General features: G+C 36.3%; 1 pseudogene; it reads right to left on the bottom strand.

The window, feature by feature from the left end:
• Positions 1 to 1,871: 1,871 nt before the first annotated feature.
• Positions 1,872 to 2,996, bottom strand: LOC113618717 (spindle and kinetochore-associated protein 1-like; annotated as a pseudogene).
• Positions 2,997 to 12,633: the final 9,637 nt, after the last annotated feature.

Raw genomic sequence — 12,633 nt, 5'->3', positions numbered from 1 at the left:
AGTGCCTATATATTACAGAAAAGATTTATAGCACAGATAATTTTATAACCAGTCTTTGCTTATGGAAGTTAGGAATAAGAAATATGTTTTGAGTCTTCATGAGTAGGTAGAGAAGGGAGCCCTGCCATTAGCTTAACCTTTTATTTTATTCTTTACAAAAAATCCTTTCCATATAAATACAGTAAAACAAAATAAACGATTATACTTATTTATTGTTTGAAAATTAATGTCTTTATTAGTGTTTGAGGAATACGGTTTTACCAACTGTATTGATTACATGCTAATGATCAAAACAGAGACTCAGTATCCATTCCACAAGAATTAAACTTACCAACACAGTTGTTCAATCCGAGTTTCAGGGAAAGAAATCTTAAACAGAGAAAATGTTTTTGATAGAGAACGTACGGAAAAATGATTCATAGAGAAAAAACAAGCAAGACTTTAAAAACGTAAACGATAATGCCACTATTTTTAATTAAACTGAGACATGAAAAATTAAATATAACTGCATTTAAATTAGGGAGAAAGAAAGGATAACAATAAATGAGCAGTGCCCATAATGTATTCTGTGATCATCACAGTGACAGTGTTAACCAGGCAGCTGGGCCTGGTGAGACAATTTTTTCTCTGCTACGAGGATCAGCCTGCCAAGCAGACGGCATGGACGTAGATTGTGATGGTTAACTTTATGTGCCGACTTGACTGGCCATGGGCGCCCAGATTAAACATTGTTTCTGGGTGTGTCCTTGAGGATGTTTCGAGATGAGATGAGCATTGGAATCAGTGGACTCAGTGAAACAGACTGACCTCCCCTGTGTGTGTGGGCATCCTCCCATCCATCCAAGACCCGAACAGAGCGAAAGGTGGAGGAAGGCAGGAGGAATTTGCTCTTTTTCTTCCTGCCTCACTGCTGAGCTGAAACATCTCATCTCATCTGATCTGGCCTGGCTCCCCTGTTTCCAGGCCCTCACACTCAGACTGAATCACACCACCGGCTTTCCTGGGCCTCCAGCTTGCAGACGGCAGATCTGGGGGCCTCTTAGCCTCCATAATCACATCAGCCCATTCCTCATAATAAACCTCTGCAGATAGATGATAGATAGATAGATGATAGATAGGCAGATAGATATAGAGACAGATATAGTTAGATGGATAACCTACTGTTCTGTTTCTCTGCAGAATGCTCACTGAGACACAGATAGACTAACAGTCTCCCCAAGTGCGGAAGAGAAACTCCATTAAATTCTTACAATCCAACCACTTGTTTTCCATGACCACTATCAATCTGCTTACACATCTTATTTTATCATCTTTTTCATCTCAATCTACTCTTATTACAATTTCCTTACAGGTCGATGTTTACAGATTGATTTACACTGAATGTATTTCAGCTAAGCTGTTCCTTAACCACATATGGGAAAGCAGAATAACCACGTGGGTGGGCTGCCTCCAAATCCAACTTTTCCCTATAGACTGAAATATCATTAGTGGAATTTAGACACTAATGACCTTTACTTCTAAAGAGCCTGGATGTCCTTGGTCTCATCTTCTTGAACTTTGACTTTTATTATCACATCTGCACCTGTCTTCCTGGGGTTGGCAGCACTGTCACTAAACACCAAAACTAAGTATGAACATTTTTTAGTTCCATTGTATGCCTAGAACAGAGGCTTACATGGTAGGTGATTAAATATTTACTGTAAGAAAGTGGATTTAAAAATATACATTATTTAAGTTTTATCTTTACAAGAAACAAACAAAAAAGAAAATGAAAAAGCTAAAGGAATTATATATAAAGAAATTACATGTAAGGAAACGATAGGAATAGCTTCTATCTCTACCGTTGGCTGGTTCAGAAGCTCAAAAGGGCCTTATGTTATAACATATCGGGTAAGTCCTCCCCCTCGGACCTCTGATAGCCTCCGGCAGTGTTGTAAAATATTCAGCGTTACGTGAAACCTCTTTTCAACTTTCAAAGCCGTCAACTCCTTTATGTCAGCTTCCACTACAAAATAATGGTCTTTGGTTTCCTTCATTTCTTCATCAATAAATCTGTGATAGAGACTTCTGGCCACAGAACTCATAGACTTTTTTCGTTGATGTAGCATCTTATATTTACTAACTACTGCCTTGTTGATTTCTTTTTTTTAAAAAATTTGTTTATTTTTGTCTCCGTTGGGTCTTCATCGTTGGGTCTTCGTTGCTGCTGCGCGTGGGCTTTTTCTAGTTGTGGTGAGCAGGGGCTACTCTTTGTTGCAGTGCGTGGGCTTCTCATTGCAGTGCCTTCTCTTGTTGCAGAGCACGGGCTCTAGGCACGTGAGCTTCGGTAGTTGTGACACACAGGCTCTAGAACACAGGCTCAGTAGTTGTGGCACACGGGCTTAGTTGCTCCATGGCATGTGGGATCTTCCCGAACCAGGGATCAAACCTGTGGCCCCTGCATCGGCAGGCGGATTCTAACCACTGCGCCACCAGAGAAGTCCCTGCCTTGTTGATTTTTTTAATAACATCATTAATTTGACAATAGGTTAGGGTATGTCATTAATTTGACAATAGGTTAGGTGGGATTTCATGTACACAAGAATGCCATTAAACTCATCAGAAGTTATAAATGACATTTCTTTAATATTTCTTTGCTCTTTGGGGGGCTTCTTTGTGGGTGCAGGTTCCTCATCTTTGACTGGTTGTTCAGGGTCAAGATCTGATCCATTACAAAGTTCTGGGTTACTTGAGGCAAATGGGAAGGAATGTTTTCTTTGAGATGTTCCACATCTTTACAATCTTCTCCAAGAGGTTTAAAGAGTTCCTTGAGTGAATTGTTGGTTTGTTCTTGATACTGAATTTCCAATTCCAATTTATTTAGAAGTTCATTTACTGCAATGATCTCATCTCCTATTTTAATACAGTCCACAATTTCTCAATGACGGTTTTTTTTTAATATTTCCAATCTTTTCATTAATATGAGAGCATAATTGTACCAGAAATGAGGAGGCCATCCTTTAAGCCTCTAGTGCGGGTCCAGGAGCAAAGCGCCCACTCAGTGGAGTCACGAGGTGCCGAGACCCCTCCACTCTGTGCCGCAAGCCCAGGATCAGGAGACCTAACTCAGGGAGCGAAATTCAAACTGCCCCTGGGACTCGGTGCAGAGCAAGCGCACATCAGCGCCCCAGGCAGACTGCTCAGGGGTCGCGTGTTTCCGCCTCTTTTTCAAAATAAACAATTATATTTAAATTAATAAATCTGTGCTCCCTGTTTCACCCATTCTGCAATTCATATACGATCTCCATATTAAAGCCTTCTTTATTTCTTCCCTTTCCCTGAAAGATAACAGGGCCATGTCTTGTCTTTATATCACACTCAGTGTTTATGATGGGTGAGCACACGGTAGGTAGGTCCTTAATAATTAATTGATAATGGATCTTATACCCTTCTGGGATGGGGCATCAGTATTTATCTAGACATGTTGTCTTCAGGAGCAATGACATTTCTTTTACTTGTGAATCCCAATGTGCATTTAATGAATAAAATATTTATTTAAGTCCTTCTATGGTTTTGGAGAACGTTCTAGAATATCCTCTAAGAGTATATAGAAGAAAATGTGCTTTTTTGGCAAATTCTGATTTTGGGGGGATGGGGGAGGTGAGACCTATATATCCCCTTCGTCCTTTACTATCTTTATTTTGACTCAGTTATTTAAATTTTTAAAATTATATAAGTTATAGGTGTATAATATAGTGATTCACAATTTTTAAAGGTTATACTCCATTTATAGTTATTATAAAATATTTTTTATATCCCCCCCTTGTTGTACAACATATCCTTGTAGCTTATTTTATACATAATAATTTGTACCTCTTAATCTCCTACTCCTATATTGCTACTACAATTATTCTTATATATTATCCCTACTTAGTTATTTTTTATCTTATAAAATTCTAGGTATCTAAAAATAATGAATAATGCAGAGTCTAATATCATGAAAATCAGAAGCAATGCTTATTTTTAATTATTATTTTATAGAATAGTGTGTAGATACTGAAAATTTAAGTAATGAAAATGTGAAAGCTAAAACATTCTATTAATTAATCCAGATACATTACTTCTATCTATAGCAAACACAGAAATCTTTTCTTTAAAATTTATTTTTATTTTACTTTAATCTTTTAATAGACTATTTTTTAGGGTAGTTTTAGGTTCACAGAGAAATTGAGTGGAAGACACAGAGATTTCCTGTATATCCTTTGTCCCCACATGCACAACAGCCTCCCCACTATCAAAATCACATACCAGAGTGGCACACTTGTTACACTCAATGAACTACATTGACACATCATTATGTTTAGCTTTGAAAAACTGCCAAAGTGTTTACCAAAGTGGCTGTACAGTTATGCATTCCCATTAGCAATGAATGGGAGTTCCTGTTGCTCCACACACTTGCCAGCATTTGGTGTTGTTAATCTTCTAAACTTTTGCCATTCTAATAGTTGTGTAGTGGTATCTCATTGTTTTAATTTATAAATTCTTAATGACATATAATGTTAAACATCTTTTCATATGCTATTTTGTCACCTGTATATTGCCTTTGGTGAAATGTCTGGTCAAATTTTTGGGCTATTGTTTAATTTAGTTGTTTTTCTTATTGCTGAATTTTTTTTTTTTTTGCGGTACGCGGGCCTCTCACTGTTGTGGCCTCTCCCGTTGCGGAGCACAGGCTCCGGACGCGCAGGCTCAGCGGCCATGGCTCACGGGCCCAGCCGCTCCGCGGCATGTGGGATCTTCCCGGACCGGGGCACGAACCCGTGTCCCCTGCTTCGGCAGGTGGACTCTCAACCACTGCGCCACCAGGAAAGTCCTTATTGCTGAATTTTAAGAGTTCTTTGTATATTTTGGATAATAGTCCTTTGTCAGATAAATCTTCTGCAAATATGTTCTCCTGGTCTGTGTCTTGTCTTCTCCTGTTGTTTACTTTTTCTTTTGTGAGTATTGACAGATTGTTTCTTTCAAGGAATCGGTCCATTTAATCTGTGTTATCAAATATTTGAGCCAGAGCTGTTCATACTTTTTATTATTCTTTTAATGTCCATGGGACCTCTAGTGATGACCCCTTTTTCATTTCCAATATTAGTAATTTGTATCTTCTCTCGTTTCCTCTTAGTTATCCTGGCTAGGTCTCATCAAATTTATTAATCTTTTCAAAGAACTAGCCTTCGTTTGTGTTGACTTTTCTCTGTTGATGTCCTGTTTTCAATTTTATTGGTTTCTGTTCTAATTTTTATTCTTTATTTTAAATGTTTTTTAGTTTCCTAAGGTGGAAGCTTAGATTACTGATTTTAGATCTGTCTTCTTTCTTAGTATATGTATTCAATGCTATGCATTTCTCTCTAAGCTCTGCTTTCCTTGCATCTCACAGTAAGTTGTGTTTCCATTTTCATTTTGTTCAAAATATTTTTAAAATTTCTCTTGAGATTTCTTATTTGACTCATGTATTATTTAGAAGTGTGTTGTCCAACCCCCAACTATTCTGGGATTTTCCAGCTATTATTCTGTTACTGATTTCTAGCATAATTCCATTGTGATTTGAGAGCAGACATTGTATAATTTCTGTTCTTTTAAACTTGTTAAGGTGGGTTTTATGGTCCAGAATGTGGTCTCAAGTGAGTTTGAGAAGAATGTCTGTTCTGCTGTGGTTGGATGAAATAGTCAGTAAATGTCAATTATATCGAGTTGATTGATGGTGATATCAACTTAGTTCAACTAAGTCCTCACCGGTTTTCTGCCTGCTCAATCTGTCCCTTTCTGATAGAGGGGTGTTGAAGTCTCCAACTCTCGTGGCAGAATCATCTGTTTCTTCTTGCAATTTATCAGTTTTTGCCTCACATATTTTGATACTCTCTGGTTAGGTGCAAACACATTAACAGTTGTTATGTCTTCTTGAGGAACTGACCACTTTTTCATTACATAATGCCCCTGTTTATCCCTGACAAGTATTCTTGCTCTGAAGTCTGCTCTGTCTGAAATTAACATAGCTGCTACTGCTTTCTTTTGATTAGTACGAGCATGGTATATCTTTCTCATTGATTTACTGTTCATCTTTATGTGTCTTCACTTTTAAAGTGGGTTTCCTATAGACAACATATAATTGGGTCTTGGTTTTTGTTCCACTTAAAAGACAATCTCTGTCTTTTAATCAATATGATGAGACTACTGATGTTTAAAATGAGTATTGCTATAATTGGAGTATTATCTACCATATTTGTTACTGTTTTCTATTCATTGCCCTTATTCTTTGACCCTATTTTTGTCTTTCACTCTTTTTCTGCCATTTGTGGTTTTAATTGAGACTTTTACATGATCTCATTTTCTCTTCTTCCTTAGCATATTAGTTATACTTGAAAAAAAATTTTTTTAGTGGTTGCCCAGAATTTGCAATAATTTACAACTAATCCAAGTACACTTTCTGATAGTATTATACTACCACCTCACAGATAGTGTGAGTGCCCTATAATAACAAAATAATCCTAATTCTTCCCTCCTGTCCCTTATTTTATTGCTGTCATTCATTTACTTACACATAAGCAGACAGGTGCATATATATATATATATATATATATATATATATATATATATACACACACACACACATATATGTATGTATATATATATTTGAATACTTTGTTGCTATTATTATTTTAAACAAATGTTAGATCAATTAAGAATAAGAAAAGTACAAGTTTTAATTTTTTTATATCTTTACTGATTCTTTCTCCAGTGCTCTTTTTGTCTTTATGTAGATTCAGGTTTCTGATTTATATCATTTTCCTTCTCTGTGAAGAACTTCCTTTCACATTTCTTTCAAGGCAGGTCTACAGGCAACAAATACCCTTAATTTTCATTTGTCTGAGAAAGTCTATTTCTCCTTCACTTTCAAAGGGTAATTTTGTAGGGTAAGGAATTCTAGGTAAATGTTTTGTTTTGCTTTGTTCTTTTCCTTATGCTTTAAGTATTTCACTCAACTCTCCTTTCTTGGCGTTGTTTTGCAGAAGTCCGGTGTAGTTATTATCTTTACTCTTGTATAGATAACATGTCTTATCCTCTGTCTTCTTTCAAGATGTTTTCTTTATCTTTGCTCTTTTGCAGTTGGAATATATGCCTAGGTGTAGATTCTTTTTAATCTTTTAGTTTGGTGTCTAACATTAATTTTGGAATATTCTGTCATGATTGCTCAAGTATTTCTTCTTTTCGTTCTTTTTTTTCTCCTCCTGGAATTCCGTTTAGGTCTATGTTACACTTTGGTAGTTGTCTCTTAGCAGAATGAGACCTGTGATGAACTTCTGATCTCTAGAACTGTATAGGAATAGATTTGTGTTATTTTAAGTCACTAAGTTTGTGATAATTTGCCACAGCAGCAATAGTATTTTGACAATTGCTCTTACCATATTTACATTTTTCTTTCTCTTTGATCCAGATTTTCCTTTTCTAAGCTACTTTGCCTACATCTTTTATTTTAACTGACTTAAATGCATCCCCAGAAAAAGATAATGCTGGTAATAAATGAACAAACGAAACAGTGCAGCATACTGTCCAGGATCAGATCATATAAAATGTAAAAGTTGTACTAAGGCAAACAGTTTTAAAATGCTGCTTAATAAATCAAGAGTCTTATTTTAGATAACTGAGAGATTTTCAAGTAAGAAAAATGCCATCATGCTGTGTTGTTAATCAAAGGCATCTCTATGAAAACTTTAGTCAAGCTCTTCTCTGAAAAAGGTGAAGAGAGTGACTTGGTGAAGAGATAAAGAGGATCTTCTAAATGTCATTCTCTGGAGAAGTTGCTCCACTTGGGCAAAACAATAATGAGGACTGGTTACTCAGGTGTAGATGAAATAAGAGTTAAGGAGACCATATGATTTATCATCCACACTCAGATACCTTTGAAAGTAAAAGGGGGCACTATTAATAATTAAGCCAGGTAACAAGCATAACAGTGGTGAAACTAGGAAAACTGGGACCTATGATTCATCTAATTGAGGAGACTAGCTTTACTGAAGGAAAATAATATGTCTTAAAAAGAATGTGCAAATAATGAATATTAGGATTAGACATTGTAGCGTTTAAAAGTACAAGCTTTAAAGCCTGAGAATCTGGGTTCACTACTTACCATCATTAGTTCCCCATCTGTAGAATGGGGAGTAAAAGTGATTATTTCATTGTGATGTTATGATGATTGAATGACATAATGCACATGGAGTTTTTACATAGTGTCTGACCCAGAGCAAGTGCTCAAGAAATATCATTTTCCCTCTTTCTCCTTACTAATAGTGACATTATTTGTCAAATGTGGTAAAGTAATAAAATGAAAGTTTAAGTAGGAATGGTAAAGTTGGTTGTCAGTGGGGTTTGGGCAATAATAATATGTGTTTGATCTGTTACAGGAGTCTAAATTTAAAAGTAAATTGCTAGGTGGTTGAGATATAAAACAAGACAATATATCTCCCCTTAAGAAATATAATTTCCTCGTCTTACAGTCACTGAGGGCCTAACACACGCTAGGTACTGTGCTAATCATGGAGTACAACTTAGATGGATAAGATGTGGTATGTCTTTCTTAGTTGAAATTCTCAGTATAATATTTCTATATTTCAGATTTTTCTATTGGCGGGATCAGCAATGTGAACGTTACAAAAGGGTAAGACCATTCTCTGCTGTAAGCTCTGATGGGACAGTTCCTGTGTCTATTTGCCACACTGCTGTGTGTGCAGAGTAGAGTGTGGTGTCTGGCTCACAGTAGTTGCTCCATAAGTAAGTGGTTGAATAAATTAAAAATATATCAATTTCACTACTGAAATCTTATAATCACACTGAAAGGAAAACTATTTCTCTACTAGTCACAACATTTCTGACATCAAATGTACGGTTTTCCACACCAAGCTCTTCTGACATTAACTACCTAGAGTTAGTGCAGATCCCACAGGTTGAGGGATCAGTCCTACAAGACTACACCTCACTTCAGATGCCAATCATACGTGGTGCGTCCCCAGGTTATGTACACTGCTGTCCAACTTGGCTGCAGATCAGGGATTCCCATAGTCCCCTTCTCAGGTTTGATAATTTGCTATAATTGCTCACAGAACTCAGGGAAACACTTCTGTTTACAGGTTTACTACAAAGGATATAATAAAATATACAGATGAGCAGTCAGATGAAGAGGTACATAGGGCAAGGTCTGGAAGGGTCCTAAGCACAGCTTCTGTTCCTTTGGAGCAGAGTGTTCTACCCTCCAGAAACGTGGGTCTGTTCATCAACTTGCAGGTTCTCTGAACCTCATAATTTAGGAATTTTTGTGGAGGCTTTATCATGTAGGCATAATCGATTATTAACTCAGTCTCCAGCCTCTCTCCCCTCCGTGGAGGATGGGAGTTGGGGCTGAAAGTTTTAAGCTTCTAATCATGGCTTGGTCTTTCTGGTGACCATCCCCCATCTCCAAACTACATAGGGACCCCCAGTCACCACACATCTCCTTAGCGTGCAAAAAGACACTTATCACTCTGGAGATTCCAAGGGCCTTAGAAGTTATTTTATCAGGAACTGAGTTTAAAAGACCAAATGTTAGAACAAAAGATGCTTTTAGTACCCCTGTCACTCAGGAGATGACCAGGATTTTACGGGACTCTGTGTTAGGAACTGGGGGAAGGACCACTGTATATATTTCTTCTTATTTCACACATACCTTTTTATTTCAGTATAGAATAATGAACACTCTATTGTTAAGATCCCATACAAGAGACATTGAGAGATGGCAACATTTTCTACAAGTTGATTTAAGAGGAAATACTATAAATACTATCACTAGAATTCTTTTATTTTAATGGAGAAATCACTCCAATAGAACAATTTATGTATTCTATCCACAGATATTAGTGAAAACATAATCTTGACTCTTGGTGAATATTATTTATAATCCTTATAAAATAGCATATGGTTAAGTACTTGAGAATATTGTAAAAGAAGATTTCAGTGTTCACTTAAAGATGCAAGATTTCAGTCTCAGACCTGATTTTATATTTATTTATTTATTATTATTATTATATATATATTTTTTATTTATTTTATTTATTTATTTTTGTCTGCGTTGGGTCTTTGTTGCTGCACGTGGGCTTTCTCTAGTTGTGGCGAGCGGGGGCTACTCTTCATTGCGATGTGCGGGCTTCTCATTGCGGTGGCTTCTCTTGTTGCGGAGCACAGGCTCTAGTCACTCAGGCTTTAGTAGTTGTGGCACGTGGGCTCAGTAGTTGTGGCTTGCGGGCTCTAGAGCGCAGGCTCAGTAGTTGTGGTGCACGAGCTTAGCTGCTCTGCGATATGTGGGATCTTCCTGGACCAGGGTTTGAACCCGTGTTCCCTGCATTGGCAGGCGGATGCTTAACCACTGTGCCACCAGGGAAGCCCCTGATTTTATATTTAAATCACATCAGAGAGATGCTTAGAGATATAATAAATAATGAAGAGCTAATTCATTTTATAATGTTTTAATCTTTACCATCAAGATTAAATATAGGCCAATAACAACTTATTTCTTATTTTTAAAAAGTAGTAAAAATATATATATAATTGAAATTCTTCACTATTTTTTATTAGAATAATGCTTTTTTCCCTTGTCTGATATTACTTCAGGATAATAAAATTTGTGTGGTTTTGGTTTATACAATAAAATTCTTAATGCTCATGAAGGACATAAAGAGAGTACAGGATATGGAGTCAGAGAGATGAGGATGAGATCATTAGAGATTTATGGGAAGTTATGAGAACTTTGGCTTTTATTCTGAAATCAATGGGAAGTCATTGGAGAGTTTAAGCAGAGTGACAGAATCTTAAGTATTAAAAAGATCATTCTACATGCTGTGTTGTAAACAGATTATAGGAATGTAAGGTGTAAAACAGAGTGAACAGTTATCACTTGACATGGGATAGAAAGACTAGAGGTGATAAGAAGTGATCTTAATTTTAGATGTATTTTTAAGGTAAAGCTGTCATTTTTTTTTTTTTTTTTTCTTTTTGGAAAGATAGCTCTGAGGTATGAGAGAGGAGTCAGGGACCATTCCAAGGTGTTTGGACTAAGCAGTTGGATAGATGAAGTTGCCATTTACTACCAAAAGAAGTTTTTTTTTCAGGATTGTGTGGATGTCAGGAGTTTAAGTTTCAGATGTCTATAAGACATCCAAGCAGAATGGAGATAGATGTATGAATTTGGAGTTTAGAAGATAGATCAGAATTAGAAGTATGTTTGTGAGTCATCAAGATACAGATATATTTAAAGCCATGATACCAAATGATATCATCAAGGGAGTGTAAATGCAAGCACAGAAGTGAGGTAGTTACCAGAGAGGGATTTAGGATTAAGAGAAGAATTTTGGTTTGGGTTTGCTTTATAATTAGTATGATCCAGTAGAGACGGAAAAAAACTTAGCATGCAGTAGTGACAATTGCTGGAAACATATAAGAGACTGGGATCCAGTTCTCAAAGAGAAGTCTTGGCATTATACAGGATCAAGGTAGTTTGGTTGTTATACCTCAAAACTAAGAGTTGATATTTTGTGTCCTTTTAAATTTTAGCCATTCTGGTGGTGTATAATGGTATCTAATTTTGCTTTCAATTTACATTTCTCTGCTGTTTATGAGGTTGAACACTTTTTCATATGTTAGTTGTCCATTTGGATTTTCTTTTTTCTAGTGGATCCATTCATAAAACTTGAAGGCAAATAAATAGGAAGGAAAATCAGAGCATTAGAGGCTGTAGGACAACATCAGAGGATCTAACATGTGGGTAATTGAAGTTCCAGAAGAGAGAAACAGGTAATTTGATCACATAAAAACTGAAAACTTCCCCAAATTTTTGAAAGATATTAACCCACATATCCAAAAAACTTAGTGAACCTGAAGCAAGGTAAATACAAATTTAACCGCACTTAGAGACATCATGTCAGACATGTGAAGATGAAGGATAAAAAGAAAACAGAAGAAAAAATATGAGATGAAAAAGATGTTACCTTCAATGGAAAAGCAATAGGTGCTTACTTCTCATCAGAAACAGTGACATTGTAATATACAGTGCATACCAGAGGGTCTATTTCTTGAGGTTACAGAGGAAACCTTTTCATAATCAAAAGTATAATGTGGTCGAACATTATTTTGTGTGTGTCTGTGAGAGAGTTTTTGGATGAGATTAACACTTGAATCAGTGGATTTAGTAAAGCAGATTGCCCTTCCTAATGTGGACGTTCCTCATCCAATTAGTTGAAAACTGAATAGAACAAGAAAGATGAGTCAGAGGGAACTTCTCTGGCCTTACTACTCAGCTGGGACATCAGTCTTCTCCTTTGTTTGGACTAGAACTTATGCCACTGGCTCTCCTGGGCCTCTAGCTTGCCAACCACAGATCTTGGGAATTCTCAGCTAATTTTGTATAATAATCTCTTGTTTACTGAGATTCCTCATTATAATCTCTTTATATATATATAAAGACACACACACAGACACTACATATATAGTATACAATTACATATAGTATCAGTTGTAGATATGTATGTATATATATCTATACACACACAGAGTCAATTCTAGTTATTTATGGTAGTTAAG

The sequence above is a fragment of the Aethalodelphis obliquidens genome, unplaced genomic scaffold, assembly GCF_003676395.1.
Source record: "Aethalodelphis obliquidens isolate GAN/ISIS:26980383/991018 unplaced genomic scaffold, ASM367639v1 scaffold6, whole genome shotgun sequence".
Lineage (NCBI taxonomy): Eukaryota > Metazoa > Chordata > Mammalia > Artiodactyla > Delphinidae > Aethalodelphis > Aethalodelphis obliquidens.
Note: the sequence above shows the minus strand (reverse complement) of the source record. Positions and strands in the feature narration are given on the sequence as shown.